Source organism: Melospiza melodia, chromosome 10 (genome assembly GCF_035770615.1).
Source record: "Melospiza melodia melodia isolate bMelMel2 chromosome 10, bMelMel2.pri, whole genome shotgun sequence".
NCBI lineage: Eukaryota > Metazoa > Chordata > Aves > Passeriformes > Passerellidae > Melospiza > Melospiza melodia.
The window spans coordinates 15,982,316-16,001,974 of NC_086203.1; positions in this window are offsets into that span (position 1 = coordinate 15,982,316).

Consider the following 19,659-nt stretch of genomic DNA (forward strand, 5'->3'; position numbering starts at 1 on the left):
CCCTGTTGGTGCCTCAGGCGCTGAGAGTGCCAAAACCAATCTCCTGATCAAGCCTGGATGAGATTGTGCCCGGTTGTGCTTCAAACCACTGGGCTTTGGGGGGTACCCAAACAACATTTTCTGTGGCAGCTTTGATGTTTCTGTACTGATAACATTCTAAAATGATTTTTCTGGATGATTCGTGAAGCTGAGGTTTGGAAAGAAATATGAAGGAGTAGTTGCAGGGAAGTTTTAAGCTTAGAATAGTGTAACTGTAGATAAAAAAAGCTTTTTAATTTTCAACTTAATTGTTCTAAAGTGAATCTGATCTTATGAGATAAGGGAGAATTGCTTTTGAAGCAGAAAGGGAAACAAATATGGAAATAACTAATGATTAAGGAAGAACACACTTAAAACCCCCACCACTCCAGCAGTGTGTTCAGGAGAACAACATGCACATTCCAGTAAACACTGAGAGCTCATGGTTTGTTCTGGGGGAAACACACATCAGCTCAAATGCTATGAGACAGGGACCTCAAGCAGTTGCTGTGTTTTGAAATCTAGGCCTGCAACTCTTTTGGTTACTGATAAATGTGTGTCCTGCACAACCTGGGATGCAGTGGAAAGGCTCTCTGCTGAGCTAGGTGTTCTCTGCTTCATCCCTGCAGCCCTTGTTAGCTGGGCCTGTGGATCTAGATATTCTCTGGGGATCCTGCAAACATTCTACAATCGTTCCCAATTAAGGGGCATGATGCTTGCTATGACCCTTTAAAAATATCAACGGCAATTTAAATGCTTATGCCACATTTAATGCACTTAAACTTCTATGCTACTTCTCCATCATGTCTGCAGATCCCATGCACTATGTTGTAAATAGAAAATTGTGATATTGGTATTTCATTTTAACTCTTGTGATAGTCTCTTGCTATTTCAACAGTAATGGCATCCTGGCTACTCACAATAAATGCTGTAAGTTTAAGCAAGAGCCTTGTCCTTTCCAAACAGAACCTGGGGGAATGTGTAGTAAGAGCATGAGAAGGAGAAATGAGCACCATACCTTGGAGGTAGCACAATCTGCACTCTGGTATCAGCAGAATCCTTGCAGCTGTGCTAGATCTGATGAAATGGGATTTGGCTTTTTAAGGTTTGGGAGAGAGAATTTTTGCTTGTTAGCTGCCATGATGCTGCTGTTGGGATCCAAGGAATATCTGTACATTGTTCAGAGAGGACTGCACAAGGGCACCTGGAAATGTGGGAATTTGGTGGGATACCAGCATCAGAGGTGAGTGCCCTTGCACCCCCTGCAGCCCTGCTCTGGCTGCCCAGGCAGTGCTTATGAACCCTCCTGCAGCTGTTTACAGCAGCTCCTGCTCTAGAGGGTGTTTGCCAAGGGTTTTGCAGCTCCAGGGATGTGGCATCTCACCAGGGACTCTCTCCCCAAGGCCTTGCTAGTGCTAGAGGAGAAACATCCAAAAGATGTTGAAGTGAAGGCCAGGGATGTATAGGTGACTTCTGTCCTTCACCCTAATGGATGCTGTGTCTTACCCTGCTGCCTTGCTCTGCTGCCAAATGTAACTTGGGTAAGAATTGGAACCAGGTTCTTGATGGTTTGTAATCACATAAGATCTCATGATGCTTTTGAAAGTGTGTAGCTGCTAACCCCAGCATCCTGGCCCCCTTCCAGCTCACAGAATTACCGTCTGTCTTTCCTGCCCCCTTCCCTCTACACCCCTGTAGTTTCAATTAGAGAAGTCATTCCTTACTTCTCTCCAGAATAGTGCACTGTATTCTCCCCACAGAGAAAACCTTCAAGATCCACTGTATTTTTTTATCTAGACATCATTTGCTTTACTTGGTCATTTTGTTATCTAATTAGTACTATCATGTCAGTGCACCTGATGCAAACCTGCCTGGTTCTGGGACCTGAATGTATGTAAGGAGTGCAGCATACAGCTAATTTACTCATCATCTAAACTCTACACCCAGTCACTTGTTTAGGCTGAGTGTAACAGGCTTCTCAGTAGTGATTTTCGTCAGGAGGATGTTGGTTTACTTATCTGTACATGGTGATACAAGCATCCGAAGTTGAAATCCTTAATGACTCATTTCTGATGTTGAGTGGTTTATGCACAGTGTTTCCAAGAGCATTGTGGGGATGCTGAAACAGGGTTGTCTTACCCTGCTGGCAGGCAAAAGCACATGGCTTGGGCTGGAGCAGGGTTCTGGAGGTGGTTTGGGGTCTGGTGAGTGTTTCAGAGAGGCTGCAGCAGTGCCTGGCACAGTGACACAACACTGAAAGGAGCTGAGCTTCGTTCAGCTCCAGCTGTGCCTGTGGCAGCCTCAGCCTGGGCTCCAAAGTGGGAGATTGTGAAGTCCTTAAATGGCTAATTTCTCCTGATATGCTGTGACAGTGCCCCTGTAAAACAGTTTGAACTTCGTGGCTCGCTGCATGTGATAGCAGAGGCATTTCTAGTGCTTTTCAAACTCAAATGACTTTTTACACTTCAGCAAAGAAAGCCAGTCCTTTACCCTGGGATGTGAGCTGGGAACAGATGGACAATGATTTTTCACCAGCCAGTCTGTGTCAGAGCAGTGATTCTCATTGACAGAGAAGTTAATAAACATTAGGGGGTATTCCACAATTGACATCTCCAGTCCACTGCCTTAATGCTGGTTGTAATTCAGCTCAGGACCTTACAGAATCTTGTGTTTCCCAAGCTGTCATTTGAATGTGTTGGATGGAATTAAATTCAGTCGGGTTCAGATGTGGAAAAATTGATCTTTATTTTCTGCACTTAAGCAGGGTTAGGCTGGGACTGTAAATTTTTGGAGAGCAGCTACAGTATGCTAATGGTGTGGTGCTTAGGTTTGCTTATGGAATACACAAAAGGTGTGATATAAATAAGAAATGACTACATACAATAATGGAAGAAAATCAACTAGGAATAACAAATTGTCCTTAGAATCTCTTAAGAATATACTGTTTGCCTAAGGAGGAGAGTTTAATTAAGCTCCAGGGTGAAGTGTGTCCCTGGGGAGGGGGGCCAGCACATGGCTTATGAATCAGTGGCACATTAACCTGTTTCTTCTAGTTTAGAAACAGATGCAGGGGGTAAGTGCTTGCTTCTCAGGTCATTGGGGAACAAATCAGTGCCCCTGATGTGTGCAGGGGGAAGGTGCTCTGAAGGATTTGGGCTGGTTTTCTCCCCTTTACCCCTCTGTCCTGTTTCTGTTCAGCAAATCCTTGAAGATCAGTTCACTGCAAGAGCATGGAGGGACGGGACAAGGGGGAGTGACCACAGGGAAGAAAGAGAGCAGATTTAGACTAGATATTAAAGAAAAACCCTTTACTGGGAGGGTGATGAGGCACTTGGCCAGAGAAGCCGTGGCTGCCCCATCCCTGGAAGTGCTCAAGGCCAGGTTGGATGGGGCTTGGAGCAACCTCACCTGGTGGAAGGTGTCCCTGCCCATGGCAGGGAATTGGAAGAAAATGTGAGTCTGTGAGGTTCCTTCCAACCCAGCTCATTCTATGATTCTGTGTTTGTGTGATTTCCCACTTGCTGTTGATTTTCCTTCTCCTTTCAGCTGCTCAGGAGAGCTGCTGGCCTCCACTGCTGCCTTTGTGTGTGCCAATGGCCCCAGGGGAGACCCTGAGCACCCTGTGCTTGGAAGGAGGAGGTGCAGAGGCAGCACCCAGAAATGTCTGAGCTCTGCAGAGGATTGAAGCAGGTGATCTGTGTGTCCCAAAGCAGATTTACAGAGGATGTGCCACTCTGGGGATCCATCTCTGCCTCAGAAGAAGGCAGGAGAAATCATGATAGTTACCCTGTAGAGAGCAGCACCTGCCCTGTATTGCTGAGTACTCTCTGTTCTGATGGAAGGCCATGGAAACACTGGAATAAAACCATTAGGGTGTTGTGGCTGCTTCCTGTCTTACTTTCTTCACAGTCTGTTGCAGGTGTGATGAAAGCAAATGTGGCCCATTGGGCAACTTTCTATCAGGGGATACTGTGAAGGCTGTGATACCTATTCATCTGATAAGAATAATTATGGGGCAAATCTTGATCTATTCCAAAGCCAGCTGTGGAAAATGATGCATTCTTAGTCAGATCTGCTTGCTGTGGTTTTTCAGAGAAGTCTTACCAAGCTTGATGAACACAATTATTTTATGTCTAGTATATGAAAGGATGCTATTCTGTTTCAGAGTTATGGTTAAGTAAGTGCAGTTCTTAGGAAAAGTCAGTTCTTTACCAGCCCTAAGTAGCCTTGCTGGTGAGACAGACAGTAGCAGGGAACTGGCAAACAGTATGAGCAGAAATGTGTTGGTAAAAAAATCACCCTTTGAGATTGAAGTAACATCAGTGAAAAGTTTGAGTATGAAGAGAACAGGCATGTGTCAGAGAACAAAATCTTTCTGGCTAGAAATAGCCCTAGTGAAAAGACCAAAACCAGACCTTGGAATGCTCCTGATCAGCCATTGTGTCAGGTGCAATAAGCTTGGAAAGGCATTAAAGTGCTTGAAAGAGCCCCAAAATGAGTGATAAGTTTTTTTGTGCCAACTGAGTGTTTTCCAGACCCCTATTACCCCAGACTTCTGCAGGAAAAGTGGCTTTTATGTAAGTTCAAATACACTCTGTGTGTATGTGAGCACAGTGGTTGTGCACTGCAGGTCTGGGAGCACTGGGATCACTGCCTCCTGTGTGGACAGAGCCTGCAGGGGAAGGGAGAGCCCTGCAGCCCGGGCAGACAAGCTGATCAATAAACCACATGGAGCCCAACATTCTTAAGACAGGTCTGAACAAGTTTATTAAACCTCTGCTAGAGCTGAAAAATCACTACATTCTACAAATCCACGTTCAGCTCTCTCTGGGTAAAATTGCATGGTAAACATAAGCAAAAATCCGTGGCTATTACTTACAGCTGATTTAATTTTTCATCCCAAATGTTTCAGTAAAAAGGAAATAAATTGGGAGGTGCATTTTCTATGCATGGGGGCTTTGCAGTGCAGCGTGTTTGTAAATATGTGCAGAGTTTGGTATTTCAGAGAATCAATAAGGCACATTATAGAAAGTGGGAGCCAGGAGTGTTTCCCATCCTTTGTGTACTGGTAAGCCTGGGAACAGATCAATGAGTTTCTGTCAGCATTCAACAATGCCACAACATCTTTCTGAAGTAATTGGGCAATTCATAGAATGAAAGATTCCATCCAAGGGCTCTAATACTAGCTTCTATAAGAGGAACACTTATCTGATATTGAGGTGTTTTGAGGAGACCAGGCAGTCATCCTTCTTTTTCTTCCTCTTCTTTTTTGAGGTAGTTCACTTCCTTTTAAAGTTACAAGTAAACAGACTTCAAAATGACCGTAGAAATGCAAATGTTGTCTTTTCATGGCTTCACCACTGATGAATAGAAGAGTCTCAAGTTGGGTCACTTCTTTTTTGCCTTGAGGACTCTTTCAAAGGAGGTCTGAAGCTTTCATACTCCTGTGCTTGCAATACAGATGGAACAGAGAATGTATTTATGTTTATTATTTGTGTCTTTTGTGCCTGGAGGTGAGGTGTGCTTGCTTACTGATGACTGGTGCCTCCTTTTCCCCTCCTTTGCTGCTGACCTGTGAACAGCTGTACTCATGGGGAAGGAGAGAGAATGGGATGTGTTTGTGCTCAGGGCTTCCCCACACGGCAGCACCAGTGCCATCCCTGTGTGTCTCAGTGCAGATGCTGAGAGCAGTACCCTGTGGTGATGGGGGAGCAGAGCATCCCCAGTGAGTGAGGGCTGCTGGGTTCAGCCCAGCTTGTGATGAGAGGAGGGTCTGTATCATGCTCCCGCTCCATTAGAAAGTGTCAGAGCTGCTTTGGGCTGAGAATTGCCATTGATGTCAGGAAGGAAGAGTGAGGAACAGCAAACATGAAGGCTCCTTAGACTTGTCACCATCATACCCTGGTCAGAGACCTCAGGAGTTTTGTGGTGTGGCCAGCAGAGAATTGGAAAACTTGTATGCAACATCCCCTTGTTCCTTCAGTCATGGTCCATACACCCTTCAGCAGCACAGGAGGAACCTCAGGACACTCGTGGGCATCCTTATGGAATTCCATAACTCTGTTTGTGAGACACCCTCTGTAAACTGAATGTGAAGCCTTGGCCTGAGAAAAATTGTTGTGCCAAATATTGGAGGTCAGTTTAAAAAGGATGTCAGTCCTGAGGGTGAAGGGTAAAGCTGTGGGAAGTGTTTCCTTTCTTCTGGAAAACTCCCAGTGGCTGTGCAAGTCCAAAGCTGGGTGTGCCTTTGGGAAGTGGAGATGAAGGGCAGCAAAGCCCAGGCTGTGCTTTTGCTAAGTGTTGTTTGTTTCTGAAGAGGGGATACCCAGAGGGTGGGTAAAGCGTGTTTGTGGTGCTAAGTGACAATTAAAACCAGAAATGGAGTCAATCTCTGGAATAAATGCCTGCTGTGGAGCTGTTTCAGGAACTGCACTGGTTTGGTGTCTAGAATCCTTTCTAGTCTAGTGGTGTTTTCCTTCCTCACCAGTCAGAAACTGCTGCTTTAGTCTTTTTTTTAAATTATTATTATTTCCACTTGTAAAGTAGCATGTGCCCATCGTTGCTTCTCTAGTGTGCTCAGGCATCACTTTTAGGAAGTATATGGCACAGAAAGGGGATTACTTTCTCCATCCTTCTTTCCCCAACCCCTGGACCATCCTTTCTCTCTTATCTTTGTCCTGATACAAACCTGTATAAAATGGCATTTCCTGGTTAGTGCTTGCATGGCCAAGTCTGGGAGCTGCAATGGCAGCATGGGGAATCCTTGGTTCCTCTGAACTCAACCTGTGCAAAATGCAATCTGTGCACAATGTCTGCAATGTGAGCATGTCAGGCACAATCATTGTCAGGGGAAAACCAGACCTAGAAGGAAAATTATTCATTGCAACATTGGGGAGATTAAATCAAACCCTGTTTTAGTTGTTGAGGTAGGAGGTTCCTCCTCATGGTGCCAGCAAGTGCTTTATATGCCTCAGTAAGGTATTTGTCCAAGGTCTAAATTCTGAATGGCTTCAAAATAAAACTCATTTAAACTGTGCCAAATACTTCCTGACATTTCCTTCTCTTTCAGAAGTGAATTTCTTTATTTTTCTCATAACTTAGTTCTAACTCTTACCATTCATAAATTGAAGTGGGGGATTGCTGCTTTGTTATGACATGAACTTTACCTTGTATGCAAGTGTTTGTTTTGATATCTGTTTCAAAATTTAGTCCTGAGCTCAGGAGAATGAACCATTATTTCTTTCAAGCTGATTTAGTCCAAATGGAAGAAATTGCCTCTCGACTGCTACATGCACTGTGGAACCAAAGAGCTCTTGGATAATTTTGCTGAGGTTGCAACAGGGTCTTGCTTATAGTGCAGAGCTGATGTTTATTGTTCAGCATTTTCCAGAGAGCTTAATACATGGTTGCATATTAAAATAGGATAGGAAAGGATGGTCTGTGACATGTAAGGCAGATTTGACAGGGAAATCCCTCACAGTGCCCAGAGCTAAAGCAGCACTGGTGGCAGTGGAGCAGACCTGGCTGCTGTGCCTCAGCCCCAGGTGACAGGGGGATGATGTGCCAGGCAGTGTCTGCCTGTGTTCCATGGGGGTGGCACCAAGGGAAACTCCAGCTGGGCAGTTTGAACAGCAATGCTCAGCATTCCTGATGTGATGCAGCCTCGCCCACACTGCCCTGGCCTTTGCATTTCAGCTCAGGGTAAAACCATGCTGTGGTTGGATTTTCTGTCCCATCGTTTGTCTTCAGGCACAGGTGCAAAAGAGCAGGCCACAGGGAGAAGGCATCATTTAGTAATCACGTTTTTGTTGTTCTTTATTTTTAGTAACACTATTTTCATTTCATGCTATTCAGCTAAAATTAGCCTTCTGTCTCCTTGCCTCCTATTCTCCCACTCCCTGACTATTTGGCAGTTGGGGTTGGGTTTTGTTGTTGTTTTTTTACCTTTCTCACTGACTGGGACATAAATTGTTTGAACAAGAAGGAATTAGAGTAGGACAGATGGCACCACCTGCTGCTAGTGCTTTGCTCCTTGAAAGGCTTCCTGGCCACTGAGTCTGTTTGGGCAAGGTGAGGAGGAGACAGTCAGGTTTATCTACTTTTCTGAAGTCCAGAGAGTAGCTGTTATTCTGGTTCTCCTTCTCTCTCTGCTGTAAGCAGCACTGCATCCCATCTGCTGGTGGTAGGCAGGGTAAGAGCCTGTTTTCTTTTAGTCTTTAAGGACTTCAGGTTTTTCTGCCATTTCTGCTTGTGCTTTCCAGCTTCTGCTGCCAGCTCTGTGCCTATCTACTCCTTCCCCACCTTGAGAGTCCAGTACTGGCCAGTTAAGGGAGGATGCCAGCTAGGGAGGAGAAGGAGGAAACAGAAGTTGGAAAGGTCAGAAATTGCTGTGGTCCCTCAGTCCTGTGTGACCTGTGTCTGGCAGAGCTGCTGGTCCTGGCAAGATCAGGCTCCCCATGTGATGTTCACTGGGGTCCCTCCCACAGCTTACAAAAAATTATACCCACAAACTAAACATGAAGAGTACAACTCACTCATATCTTTCCAAACCCATTTCAAGTCCATTTGTCTAAAGTCTTTAGTAAACCTGATTATGAGCAAACCACAATAAACTCCCCTCCCCTCAATTTCTCTTCCTAGAAATTAATTCAAATGGAATCAAGCAAAAATGGGAAAGTCACACTGGAGATCCTCAGCAATTTTCCTAGCTGAGTTGTACCCAGCAGAGTAACTTTGAATCTAAGTGAGGATCTGGCTCTTGTATCCAATTACATGCAGAATGCTCACTAATTATGTGTGTATCTCATCAGGTGCCCTGTCAAAGACCCCAGGCAGGCTGGAAACACCTGCGGTTAGTCAGGAAATGAAGGACACTACATCCATACATGGAAGCAATAAGCAGTCAGAAACAAATGAATTTTTAATAATTGCAAGGGATAGCTGACATTTTTTCCCCCTCCTCACTTAAAAATTGCATCTGCAGGTTCCAAAATGTAGAGAGGGATCTGTTTTTGGGGGAAACATGCTCAAAAGTTTTCTTTGCAAAGGGCCAGAGTACTGGGTCTTCACGCAGCAGCACTATCTATGTTCTTTGCTTATGGGGCACTGAGGAAAAGAGTAATTTATCAGGATTATTATGCTAAGAGAACAACACCAGCACTTTGAGGCAAGGGCTTACTTGAATAAATAACCATGAAAAGAAATATTAATTCTAATGGATTTCCTGTACATGCCATATGGATGCAGGAATATTCATGAAGTGACTCACCTGATCATCCTTATCCCAAATGCCTGAAGAAGTAGTTAGAGAAAAGTAACTTTCTTGTAAAATCAAACAAAAAATCCCCCTAAGAAACAAAACCATCAGAGGCTATGGTAGGTAATTTAAATACTTTTTTTAATCTTAAAAGCATATACCCATCTTATTCCTGGTGGACTTTGCTTTAGATGTTTTTCCTAGAACTCTTCCTAATTAGCATACTGGCTGCCATTTCCCACTCTTTAAATTGCAGAAATCACATACCTTGTGATTTTTGTTGGCAGCTTAGTGGAGAAATGTTCCTGGAAATCCCAGCTTTTTATAACCATTTAAAAAACATCACATATATTCAGGGGGGGAAAAAAAACCACCTTATTTTTTTATGCTGTAGCCTTTTTGAGCTAACTCCTCACTTTTGTCTATGCTAGTGTATCCCAAGTGGGCAGCAGGGACCTGGAAGGGCTGGCTGATGCTGCTAAAGTTGTATTATGATATTGCCACTAATCTGTCCCCCAGCTCCAAGTTCTCTGCTTCAAGTCTGTTGTAATAAAAACATGTAGCAATGAAAACTCTTTCTGTTTCCAACAAGCTCAGGGTTTCACACTGTTTTGGGTTACAGCTGCAGGCTGATTTCCTTCCCTTCATCACTCACAGGTCTGGAACCCTTTTCTTTCTCATAAATTAACGGGAGATTTGGGGAAATCCAAAGTGCAAACCCACTTCTGCCATGAACAGCACCAGGTACCTGCCCAGGCCGTGTTTGTCAGCCCTGCTAAACTCCTCTGGGAGCTCTTGTCCTAACACAGCATTCACTTAATCCTCGCCCTATTGATTTCACCTAACAATCCATGTAGGCTCCTGTCTGGAAAACCTGTGAAATTGATGCAAAATGACCTTTCTTTGAGGCCTGTGGAAGAAGTGCTGCTGAGGCAGAATGCTGACCCGATTTTAGTGGGGCTGTGGCTGGGAGGAGCGGGTGGTCCCTCCATCCCTGTTCATTCCCGTCCCTGCTGTGGCTGCGGGAGCTGCCCTGCCGCCTGCTCTGCTCCCAGGAGAGGGCAGCTCAGCTCCTCGGCAGGGCCGCAGTTCCTGCGGGAATTATCAGCCGGTTTCAGGGTCGGTACGAGCAAGCGGGAAGGGAATTTTGCATCCCGATGGTTGTTTAAAAGCGAGGAGCGCTCAGAAAGGGGCTGCAGATTTGCGGGGAAGGAAGGGATGTTCCCAGCTGGAACGTGGATTTTTAATTCCTGGCAGGTTGTTCGTTTTTCCGTCTTCTGTGCTGTGGCTGAAGTCCCTGACTGCTGACTTTCCTCTGCCTTTAAAAAAGAGATCTCAGCCTCTGTCTGTCCTCGTTCTCTGTGATGTCCCCGCTGCCGGGAGCCAGGAGCTCCTCATCTCTCTAACCACCCCCATCACCCCTTCCTCGTGGCAGGCCGAGGGAATGGCTTCAAACGGACAGGAAATTGGTTTAGGTTGGTATTGGGAAGAAGTTTTTTACTGTGAGGGAAGTGAGGCTCTGGCACAGGGTGCCCAGAGCAGCTGTGGCTGCCCCATCCCTGGAAATGTTCAAGGCCAGGTTGGACAGAGCTTGGAGCAACCTGGGATGGTGGAAGGAGTCCCTGCCCATGGGGGAACTGGATGGTCTTTAAGGTCCCTTCCAGCCCAAACCATTCTACAATTCAAAAATACAATCTAAATTCTCAATATATACAATAGGCTCATGATTTCTGGGAGAAGGTGGAGGAGGCAGCTGTTGGTGTGGATGTGATTGTTGTAGCTGCTGCAGAGATCACAGAGTAAAGATGCTACCTGTAGGGTTTTTTTTTCTCCCCCACATTCATGATACTTTCAAAAAAGTGAAAATTGGGGCTTTGGTAACATCAGGACCCAATCTTTCAATAACCACCTGTCTTGAATTTTCAGATAAATGGAGGATCAGTAAAGGCCACCAGAAAATGCTGAATGTTGGAGTAGCCCAGAACTGAGAAATGTATGGCAAGATCTTGTTGCAGTTCTTGAAAATTCTTCATTTTCCCACTTGCTCTTTCACAGAGTTTTCTTTAGATTGGAACTGTGAAACAACACATGGTTCTGAGGAACAGTTGCTTTATTATAGAAAAAAATACGAGGGGTTTCAGTCTGTGAGCTGTCAAAAGAGCGGTGATAGTATCTTATGAAATGTAGTTTGTGTTTCAGCTCATGTTTGACTACAGAGAATTGTTTGAGCACTGACAAATGGTGTTAAGGGCAGTGTGATCTACAGCATTTGAGTTGTGGTTGTGGTCTGCTCTGGGCTTCAGTGTGAGTTACTGAATGGTGCATCAGTTTCACTCTGAGACAAAACATGAATAACACTGAGATCGAAAAGTAGTTTTAAACTGTAAATATTGTTACTATTATTAAAGCATTTTTCTTTTTCTCCTATCTCTCCTGTAGTCTCAGGAAGTCTGAGTTATTGCCATGTGAATATTTTTTATAGCTGGAAAGAAAAAGTTTTGTCTGGATTTTAACAAATACTTATTTTAATCAAGATTTTTTTTCAAAAACCCAGAACTGAAATTAATTTGGGTCACATCCTTGATGTAGTCTGGAAAAAAGTAATTTCTAGATTACCTTCTAAAGCCATGTTAGCAGGACTGTACAATGAGCTGTTCTGTGCATTGCCTGCAAATATCAGTGTTTTATCCTGGGCTGACTTCCCAACTGGTTGTTTTTCAGTAATCTGTATCTCTCATGTTATTTTTTTCCCCCTAATTATTAATTTAGCTGAGCAAATAGAGCACACTGTGGGTTATCTCAGATAGCTGAGCTCTTCTAGAAGCTGATACGAGATAAGCTGGTTCTCATTAAGTTGCAGAGGGAGACCAGAGGACCACACGTGTTCATCTGACATCAGAAGCAATAATCTGGGTAGCACATGAAGAATTAGCCAAGTTTGAGGCATCTGAGCACAACAGGGATTTTTGGTTTCCATCTGAGATTTTGAGAAAGTCATGATATACTGTTTAAGGTGATGAACTGAGGTATTGATTTAGGAATTGCTTCAGCAAGCTCTTATCTTTGCTATTATGGTAAAGTATGTTTCAATGGAAGTAGTCTTATATTGTAACAAAGCAATAAAATTAGGAAGCCAATTTTGGATCATTATGGGTAATAACAGCTCCTGATCTGTCCAGACCTCATCTATCACAGAAGTCAGGTGGAAATCCAGTTGCATATGTCTCCTGATGCACCTAGAATTACGTGGGAGCAGAAGGAAACACGGGAAAGTGAGGAGCTTAGTTCTTGGGGAAGGTTTGTAGTGAGGCTGGTTTGGGGCTGTTTTTTGTTAAAGAAACCTTTTTTTTTTTTAAGAAAACCTTGCTGTTGTTGGTATGCAGCATGTGCAGTGGGACATGCAGGTGGCAGCAGGCCATTGTATTCTTAGATTACAGGGGGAAACTGAGGAATCTGTTAAAATATTTCTATCTGGCACTCTTCATGCAGCCACCTGAGTTCTCCCCTCAATAGTGGAGTGCAAGTGCTGGCTCTGTGACCCCAAAGCTGACCCTCATTAGAGGTGCCAACATAACCCTGGCAGCCTGGCACAGTGGTGTGGCAGGGATACTGAGTGACAGATGAAGTGGGCAATAAACTTTATTCAGAGATTTAAACTGTCACAGTCCTATCCAGGGAACATTCCAGAAATTTATGACGATAATTTTGTTCTCTTAAAGTAGTAAACTCCACCAAATGCTGAAACATCTCCTGCAACTAAGACTCCAGACTCTTCCCCAAGGCCATGTAACTCTCAGTTACTTTACACTTGACTTAAATTACTCCAGTTAATATATCTTTGTCCTCTAACCTTTGCCAGAAAGGTCAAAATCATTTGCTAGCAAATGATAAACTCCTTCCCTACCCAAGGACTCTCAGGAGTATAATAATTTCTTCAACTTACAAATGTATTTCTGACCAGTCTGGGCAAATCTTGCAAAGGATTTTACTTTCTGCCACCTGCTGTGCCCATGTACTATCCATTTCTACAGGGACTGCTCATGAGCTGAAGAGAGTAAGTCCTGCCACTATTTAAAAATAAATAAGTAAATAAATTCAGTGCAGTTAGATGCATTTCTGTCTCCTTCCCTTTAGATGTGCTATGGGCCTGTCAAATTACACCATGTGAAAGGCCAAGATAAGCAGGTTTCAGTCCTGCACCAGTGACAGGTTTACCATGCATAAACCCCGCTGCTTTGAAGTCCATTATCTTCTAGTTCTGGGTTAGAAACTTCTTTTCTCTTGGAGATGTGACTTCCTGCACTCCACATCAGCTGGGCTTTCTCTCTCAGCCACAGGAAGGCTCCTCAGCATCAAAGCCAACTTAGTTTTGGGTCATCTGTGAGGGTACAATGTGTTCTGAGTCAGATTCAGGATCACCAGAGTGTGTGGCTTCACTTATGGCAATGTGAGCAGTGGCAAGGAGAGCAGCAGTGCTGCAGTGAGCACCAGGTCAGAGGGGGAGAGCTGGGAATCTTCCTCTGATGCTGGCCCTGTGGGTGATGCAGAATTTGTTCCCCATGTGATCTCTCCTCTTGGAGCCCACAGAGGAGCCTGTCCATGATTTCAGAGGTCAGGGTTAAGACCTTGCACCCTTGGGTCACCTCTGAGGGTCACACTGGCAGCTTCCAGGGCAGGTGCTCTGTGCAAGGACAAGGTTCAGCACCTGCCAGCAGTCAGAACTTGGCTGATGGGTGTTGGAAATGCTGCTTGTGTTGGAAATGCTGCTGTGCCCTGAGGTGTGAGCAGTGCATGGCTCTGGCTGTGGGTCTGCTGGAGTCATACACTCTCATGTCTATTGAATATGCAATGAATTCATACACTCAAATGTGAGACATATTTATTTTGTTTTATTTGTTTTTCAGCTCTTGCTGCAGTAACTTCCTGAAGCCGTGCATATACTCCACACAAAGCAAGGAAGAAAATATATCTAATTTGGCTTCCTATAGAAGCTACACCCTTTTGGCACAGCTTTCATTTACAACTGCAGTCATAAGCAAGCAATTCATCTTTCAGTGCAAATCAATAGGAGAATCTTGTTTCATCTCCATTTCCTTTCATTTTGTTTTCCTTTGCTCACCGCTCATCTCCCGCCTGTCCAATCCCTCTGAAGGGAAGCTCAGCCCTGCCAAGAGCTGCCTCTGGGTAATTGAGTCACTCACTCTTCCTCCTGCAAGCTCTGTCCAGCTCCAGAAAGGCTGGAGCACTCAACTGCTGCTCGCGTGTGCTTAAATTTGGCTGAGTGTAGCTGTGTGTAGGAGCAGCTCTGTGAAAAGCTCTGACTGATTTCCTGAACTGCTCTGGGCTGGCACATGGAGCTCGTGCTCTTCTAGCCCTGCTCTACTCTCTGCTGTTTCCTCCATGGGATCTCTGCTCCTTTGCTGCATGTGTCAAATGAAATGGGGGAACAAATCCTGTCTGTGAGAGCTCTGCCTCCACTTGAGAGGCTCTGTGTATGTGTGAGGATGAAAAAGGATTTTTTTTCTGTGTTCTAATTTACACACAGTGAACACAGAGTCGCTTTTGGAGGTTGTGGTAGGTGCTTTGAACTCTTGTGGTCAAAAAGTGTCCTTTCCTAAATGCTTCAGTGTGATTTTGTTAGGGATTTTTCCTTGTCCTTTTTCTAAGTATGTTGTTTTCATCTAAAAATTGAAAACTTTTAATTTGGATATGCTGGCAGAGCAGAGGGGAACATCTCTGGGACATCAGTGGGGAGTCTCTGCCTTCAGTCTCTTGCCTGAGCAAGTGTCCGTGTCCAAGCTGTGCATGCTGAGGTAAAGTGTTACATGGAGCTTCCTAAATCCTCTGTAGTGGCCAACAGCTGGGAACTATTACTTGTTTTGCTACCTAAAATCTACAGCTTGGTCATGAAGGAGAATAGTAACATCAAGTACAGGACTGCAACGCCACTAGGATGGCAGCGTCAGCCAGAAGAGTTGTGAACAAAATTTCAAATAATCTATTCAAGATGTTCTGCTTAAAAAAAATTTAGGGGTTTAAAATGTCAGTCTTTTCCTAATGGAATCCACTTATGGAACCAGCTGTAAACAGGGTTCCCTTTGCATTTCCTTGTGTTAGTGTTCTCCTGCGCATCATTCAAATGAACTTTTGAACTGATGAGCAGAGCTGCTGCTTCTTCCCTTTGGTGGGCAGCCAAAAGAATGGATTTTCCTTTCAGTTTAAATTAACAGCTCTTTTAATGAAGTAACTGAGCTGCAGTTGAACCTGCCACTTGCCAGCCTCATGCTGCTGACAGTAGCATAGGTATAAATTTTATTACTGTGAGGTTCCAGATGGAGAAACTGTCCAGTGCAGAGAGCATCTCTAAATCAGTCACATCAGCACTGATAATTGTTTATTTATTAATTGTTTAGCTTTTCACTCAGTGCAGGCCACACTGTAAGTATCTGCTGAGACTTTTATCCACGGATTTGGGGTGTGCTGTGCTGAATAAAAAGGGACACCTATGTAGTAAAACAGGGTATGTTTTAGTAGTTTGTTTGCAATAAAAGAAAATAAAAACCCCAAATCAGGCAAAATTAGTCATAGAACAGGACAGGGTGTAAACTTGGGCTATCATTGCACAGAATTCAAATATTCTGTATGTGCAGTTTTTGCTAGGAGAAATGGATGCATTGTTTGCTATTTTTAACTCATGGATGTGTATCAAATTGTTAAGGAAACAATCAAACCCCATGCTGAACCAAAGAGCATAACCAAGAGGGGATAAACAACCCTCACTTTTGAAGCTGCATGTTGCTGGAACTTGCAAAAACCTGAAGATCTTGTGCTGTTCTACTAATTTCTGCTTCAGCTGGTCCAGCCTCTGGGCAAGGTCCCCACAGGACCTTTTGAGGGGCGCCTGAGTTTGCCTCATGGACATCCTGGTAAAGGCAGGAACCTTTTTAAACCCTTCTAAAACAATGTCTGTGGGAAAAGGAGGTGATACTGAAGGTGATGCACAGCAAGGGGCTGGGGGGTTTTTTAATTCATCTTTGGGCTTTGAGCACTGGCAATGCAGCTTTCATTCTGTGCTGCACTTCAGAGCTTTCCCCCACAACTCTGAGCCTCAATAATAGTTTTAAAACCTTCTCCTGGTGATTCTTATATGAATGCAGGGCCTCTAGAAAAAAATCCAGGCATGAAACTTGAGATAAAGTGTTGACAATGGGCACTGCTGCTCTTTGTGGGAATACCTGTCACCTGGTGTGGAGGTCTTGCATTGTCACTGTTCCCTGCTTGAGACCAATTACTGCTGGGCAGGGAAGAAAGAATATGCAAGAAATCTGTCTAATAACCACTTTTGAGATGCTTTGTAGTGACTTTTTGTAGCTAGCAGTCTGCTAAACTGTTTACCTCCTAGAGGGCATTGCTGCTGAAAGGCCCAATGTAGTTTTAGCCGTAGCTTTTTGCAAATTCCTCTCAAAAAGAGCCTTCTCTTCTCATTGTCACCCCTTTTGTTACATCCTTCTTGCTGATTTTTATGGACATAACCTGAATTTTTATTGGAGCAAGTGAGGTCAAATTCAACTTTTACCATCTCTGCTGTGTTTTGGGAAGTGCTTTTGTGCTCAGGGAGCCATTGTTCTCCAGCCTCAGCTTGGAGAGTTCTCACAAGGATAAGGCTATCTCATAAAATTAAAATCCATGCAGTCAATTACTGGGATTTTTTTTTTGGTTAGTAATTAACTATTTTGACTGACATTCTGTCCAGGTTTTTGGGGAAGGATTTTGCTCTAAGGAAATCAGGCTACACATTTAATAGCTTGGCACCGAGAAAACCTTGAAATATTAAAAAGAGTTTTTAATATAGGCTGTAGCATGGCTCAAAGCATCAGAGGTTTTTAAAAAAAGTTAAATGTTTGGATTTGTGGTCAGAAACTGAGAAGTACTTGGCCAATACAGATGGAGCTCTCCCAAAATCTGTTTACAATTAGGAATACCAGCTCTTTTGCAATCTGACCTTCAGTTCTTTGGTTTAGGCTTAAATGTCATTTTCCTTAGGCTGAAAGGGCCACTACAGAAATCTCTTTTGCTGTCAAACACATCCTTTGCTGGACAGCAGCAGTCACAGGAACTCTTGTTCACTCTCTGTCTCTGTGCAGTAAAACATATCCTTGTAAAAAAAATCATATAAAACCTGGGATTTTTTTTACCGTGCCAAATCCCACATAGTGAGGCCAGATTGGATTAAATTAAATACCAGGTCCAGACTGCAAGACCTCTCAGAGGGCTGTCCTGGCAGCCTGGCTCCAGTGCCCATCCTCACCTGGTTCTGTGTAAGGGGAAGGCACCAGGAGTGGGTTACTGTGGTTGCACTGGAATTTCTGCTCTTTTCTGGCTATTGTCATTTCCTCTTCCTTAACCACCTGTAGCTTCAGGTCACACAAGAGTAACACAGCACATCACATTTGGAAAATGCAAATAGGGGGTGATGCAACACTCACACACACAAAATTCAAGCTGTCCAATATATAGCACCCTCTTCTTAAAAATTCCTAAATGTTTGTACCAGGGAAATTTGCCTCATTTAAAAAATTTTAACCAAGTGTTTTTGAAGTGCTAAGTGATTCCAGAACCCTAACCCAAAAAACCCCAAGCCATTAAGGGAAATTTTTTAGACATTAATCTGTATTTGTCAAATGCAACCTAAATTTTTGACAGTGGTGGCAGAGAGAAATGTTGAATAGTGCTGTTGTGAGGTCAGGTCATTGTTTAATGAAGATAACTTCCACTAAGGTGCTCTCCAGATCTGACAGTTACTTAAACCATTGCTTCTAATCACACTTACTGTGATTAGAAACCAGTCACATTCACTGCCAGCCATACCTGAAATAATCAATGCATGGAAACCTGAACTGGTTTTTCTTTCACTGTTTCCAAGAGGATGTGTGGGAGTTACCACTGAGATACAGCAAGTGCCTCTTAAGGAGGAAAGAGTGATCAGAACTCACCTAAAGTAGGTATTATAAGAGAAAGATCAATTTATTTATTTCCTTAAGAAATATTTCTGAATGCTACAGAAAATTTAGAAAATGAAATATAAAGGAATTAATAATCTGAAACTGACTCGATGTTATCCTGAGAAAATGAAGCTCTTAAAGGTGTGTGAAGGTGGACAATGGGAGTGGAATCACCTCCTCCTTCTTTAAAATGCTTGGTTTTGTTGATTTTGGGTTTTTTTATTTTATTTTGGGTTTTTTAAAGACAGCGTGTGGTGTTGGTGCTTTCACAGTGGTGTGTAATTGAACTCAGCAGCCAAAGTGAGTCTGGTTTTCAGATGCCCATACCCTTTGTCTTGCATAAAGAGTGAGGACAGCTTTAAACATTCAGTGAAAGGCTGGGCTGGGATTGCTGGAGTGTAGGAAGAAAGACCCTTTCAAAAGCTTTATTTAGGTACAAGGCTCAAGGAAGGAGCATCAGTCTCTAACACAAAACTCATCATCCAAAGTCTGGCTGTGAAGCTTTAACGTATCAGACCAACTTCACAATGCAGAGAACAGTCAGCCCTGGCAATCCAAGCATCAGTGCTTTAAACATTCCCCATTTTCTGCAAAGAATTGAGACCTCAAGTCAAACAAATACGCTGTGTTAAGTCTATGAATGCTGATTTTTCTTTTAAGATGCAATTACCTGCAGGTGGCTTTCAGTGCCTCCTGGTTTGCCAGCCTGAATCCCAGCAAAAACCCAACTTGGGCAGACAGCTGAGTGCAGGTTTCTGATGGCTGCTCAGGGGTCCATGGTGATTGCATGTGGTCATTGAAGATTTTGCCTTTATATTTATAAAAAAGCATAAAATACATACATACATATATATATATATATATGTATATGTATATAATATAAATATACACAAGGTATTTGTTTGCAATATAGAGCACACATATAGCAGACAGAACATTGTCATTCTGCAAGGGGAAATGATTTCCTTAAACAATGAAGAAATACTTTTGGTTATTTTTAAACAAAATAAAGTTTTCCTGAGCAATTCCAGCATGCCAAACCCACAGCAAGCGTACTCTTAGTGCTGAGGAAAGTGTGTGCTGAAAAGACTGAATGACTGAGTGTCAGCATGAAAGGAAAACAGTGGCTGACAGTGAGTGAGTGGGAGATTGGGCTGTCACATCAAGGGGGAAATCAGTGCATGGAAACAAAAATGAAGTAACATTTTACCAGCTGGTTGGGTAACTTATAATGATGTTCAGCTTTTGGACACAATGCCTTAAGCAGACTGCTGATGTGAGAGGAGCCCCAGCAAAGATCTGCCAAGTCATATGTATTATTAGGTGTTCACACAGATTTCAGTGGGTGCAGGGAGAAAGGAGAGGTGGAAAAAAGAAAATGCA